Source organism: Vigna umbellata, chromosome 9, assembly GCF_029865625.1.
Source record: "Vigna umbellata cultivar VRB3 chromosome 9, Vumbellata_1.0, whole genome shotgun sequence".
Classification (NCBI taxonomy): Eukaryota; Viridiplantae; Streptophyta; class Magnoliopsida; order Fabales; family Fabaceae; genus Vigna; species Vigna umbellata.
The window spans coordinates 48973054-48977132 of NC_142173.1; the positions used below are offsets into that span (position 1 = coordinate 48973054).

Consider the following 4079-nt stretch of genomic DNA (forward strand, 5'->3'; position numbering starts at 1 on the left):
TACTTCCAAATTCACTCTCATTTACTTCCAAAATCCACTCAAATAAACAACAAAAGATTTAACTTCAAATCCTCTCAAATTCATTCAATCACTCTCCTTTAAATCCATTCAAGTGAACAGGGGCTAAAGAAGCTTCAAGTGATCTAGGTTTTCCAAACATGAAATATCAAAACTTTCAAACCAGCATGTCACTTAACTTCTGAAAATTTTGGTTTCCATGTCAATAAGAAAATTATTATAAAAAATTAAAAATTGGACCAATAAGTGGATGAAACGTGGTAATGTCAAAATGTAGTAAACATCTATCAAAAATAGTGTTTAAATTTTATAATAAAAAATGGTTAAATAAATATAGATGTTGTAATTTTCTTAAACAATTAATATCATGTTTCTAATTCAACTTTCTCTCATGTTCACTAATAAATTATAGGTTTAATGTCTCAGTAGGTCCCTATTTTCGGTGTGAATCTCAAATAGGTCCCTTTTCTTTTTGGCGTCTCAATTGGGTTCTTTTTTGTGTAAAATTGGAGCAATTAGGGGTCTGCCGTCAAATTGAACAAACGGCCGTTTAAGTTTGGCCTACGTGGTATGGTCAGTGTATTCATTAATCTGACGTGGCATTAAAAATGAATTTTGTATTAAAAATTTGGATTGCACAAATGTGGATTCAGATTTAGGGAAGGGCAAAGTGGGCAAAATCTAAAAGTTTAATTGTAGTCCCCTGACCCGAATTCAATCTTCCATGGTTTCATATCTTCCACCAAGCGAGAGACCAACTCACCCTCTTCATCACTCTCAAGCTTATTTTTCACCTACATAAAACATATCTTCACTTTCAATGTGTCTCTCGTACGCTTGCATGTTCATTCCATTCAACTCAAAATATATGCTTGCAAAAAATATTATTTTAAAAAAAAATTCTAGCTTCTTCCATTTCATAATTAGATTGCCTTGCCCACAAACTTGAACTTCAATGTAAAACCATTTTATGGTGTGTAGGTGTGAGTTTCTGGATCTGTTGTATATGGGTAAAAATGAATCGAAGGAAAAAGATGGAATTTGATTGGATTGTGATGGTAATTTTTCCATTGAAGTTGTAACATGTATCATAGGACAGATCACCCACCAATTACCCACTGTCTGCAGAAGCCGCCTCATAAACTGAGTTTTCCTCAAACTCTCACACCAATAGAGAGAAACAGAGAGAGAGAGAATTAAGGAGCAAGAGTAGTAACCTTTCTTGGCATAGAGAGAAAGAGAAAGAGATGGAGAAAGGGGACAAAATGGTTCAGCTTTTTGAGGGTGAAAGTGAGATCTTTCAAGCGCACATCCATTTAGCAAAGTCGTAGGGAGAGACAAGATTTCTCTCTCGCGCACGAAAAGGAGGTCGAAGTTTGGGTTGCTTCGTCCGATGTGGGTGGCGTCGTCAATGACACTCGTGGCCGGCGAAAGGAAGGCGCGACGGAGGGTAGGGACTACCGCGTTGGAGGTTGAAGGAAGAGGTGTTTCTCTCGTTTCCTTTTCGTGCATATCCCTTAGGATTTTAGGGTTCTGAAGAAGAAAAGGGGTTTCCCCTCCGCGCTTCCAATCGAAGAAGAAAAGAAGAAAAGGGGTTTGCCCAGTTTGCCTTTTTTGCCCTTGAAGATATCTGATTTGACGTTTGCTCAATCCATTTTTTAATACAAAAATCAATTCAAACTCATTTTTAATAACACGTAGGCAAACTTAAACGATCGTTTGTTCAATTTGACGGCAGACCCCTAATTGCTTCAATTTTACACAAAAAAAAAAATTGAGACGCCGAAAAGAAAAGGAATCTATTTGAGATTCACGCCGAAAATAGGGACCTACCGAGTCATTAAACCTAAATTATATAATCTCATTATTAAAATTCACAATACCATATGTTTCAGTTTGTATATTTATTATAATCAAAACGCAACTAAATCATAAAATAACTTTTAAAATTTACACATGCTGTTAGTGATTAATTAAATCCAAACATATGATATCACATTTAGCATATTATTTGGTTTAGAACAAAATAAATCGAAAAAATCTTAAAAAAATTCGATTGGGATATATTTTTTTTAGATTGGTTAGTTTTTTTGAAATAGTTACCTAGAAATACTTACACAGAAACTAAAAAGAGAACACATATATGTATCTTCTGTTAAACTTCTTTAGCAAATTTTACGAGATCTACTTTTGTTAATTTTTTTTCAACTTTTTAACAGTCGTTAAACAACTATTATTATCAGAATATAGTACGTCTGAATCTAATATATTAGTCAAAAGTAAAAAACACTTTGAAACCTTTTGCATTTCTGCATTAAAATAAAATGCTTGGAGCCCAAGCAGGTCAAGTTCGGAGAAAACCAATATGCCACGTGTCGTCTAACTATTGGAGAGAATCACCTCAGCAGAACTTGAGCATTTCCCATATATAATGGAGCAAGCAACAGAGGAACACTGCAACAAGAAATTTCAATCAGAAGAAAACAAAATGGAAAACAACAACAACGGAGACCCCACGCCGGTGCCGCGGGTGGCGGTAGTTATTTTTCTCTTGAAGGGTAGATCGCTCCTCCTCGGCCGCCGCCGCTCTGCCGTCGGCAACGCCACTTACGCCCTCCCCGGCGGCCACCTCGAATTCGGTCGGTCTCTTTCTCTCTTCTTTTTGTTATTCTCTGTTTTTCCACTAACTGTTTCAAAATATAAATAGTATAATAGTGTTTATATGAATTATACTCAAGAGATTAGAGTGTGTGAAAATGTTAAAGAATGTGTATTATAGTTTTCATTCAGAGTGTTGCTTGTTTTGTGTTTTTACAATATTGTTTGAATTAAAACTTCAGTCAAATTATTTAGATTTTTTATCCTTAAGTTGATCTTATATGTTGTTGCTCAGACATATATATGGTGTTTTTCTATTGGATAATATTTGTTTAGAAAATAAATTTCATTATTATTTCATATTTTTTAAAATTTTAGGGCTACTCCGATTGTTGTAAAATTCTATACAAGTTTTTTTAAAATGTTATATTATCATTCTTTTTAAAATTACACTGTATCTTTTTAAGTTTTGAACAATCACTTGCACTAGAAATGTCATTGGAATAGTAAAAGGTAGAGTGCAAGTATACATTGAAAATAATATTAAGAAATGTAATTGTAATTTAGTCTGAATGTTTGTATGAAGTTTGAATAAAATGAATGTTCTGGAGAATTGATGTTAAAGTTGGCAGGGGAGAGTTTTGAAGAATGTGCAGCTAGAGAAGTAAAAGAGGAAACAGGATTGGACATAGGGAAGAGTGAGTTTTTAACAGTAACAAACAATGTGATGTTGGAGCAACCAAAAAGTGTCACTATGTTACGATTTTCATGAGATCAGTGGTGGGGGAAGAGCAAGTGCCACAGAATCTTGAGCCAAACAAGTGTGATGGTTGGGAGTGGTATGATTGGGATCATTTGCCACATCCTTTGTTTGGGCCTCTTGAGAGAATGGTCAAAGGAGGTTTTAACCCCTTTTCTTCCTAATTAAGTTTCTTAATGCTTTTTTCTGAGCTTGATTAGGTAACTATGTCTTTGGGTTAGGTTTTATCTGTTTCTTTTCATGCTTCAACTGGATTTTCTAGTTCAGTATGACATGCTTGGATTCTTGTAATTTTTCCAGCCTTCCAATTTCTTCTACTTCTTAATATACTTTCCATTAATTATAAGATATAATTTAGGATTGATTGATAATATTTTTATGGCGTATTTTGTAATTTTTATGAAAAATAAATATATTTATTTTTTATTAATAAATAATAGGAATTGTCTTAAAAGCCAGTCATAAAGAAATTAAGTTCGATATATTAGTAATATTATTTTTAATTTTTAAAAAATAATTAAGTGTTTTTTTATCAATTTATACGGTAATGTTAGAATTGGCTTATAATACTATCTTTGAAACAAAAGATCTTAAACTGGAGATTTCGGTTGAAAAGCATGAATCAAGGAAAAATACCTACATGTTAAGTCTTGAAAGAAATTGGTAAATTTGTTAAGTTATGTTAATATTGAATTGTACTCGT

The 4079-nt window shown here is 33.2% G+C and overlaps 1 pseudogene across 1 annotated transcript; it reads left to right on the forward strand.

The window, feature by feature from the left end:
- The first annotated feature begins 2458 nt into the window (after positions 1-2458).
- On the forward strand, positions 2459-3701 carry LOC148193746 (nudix hydrolase 1-like; annotated as a pseudogene). The gene is made up of 2 exons (XR_015782356.1): positions 2459-2657; positions 3249-3701. The product of XR_015782356.1 is annotated as a nudix hydrolase 1-like (transcript).
- Positions 3702-4079: the final 378 nt, after the last annotated feature.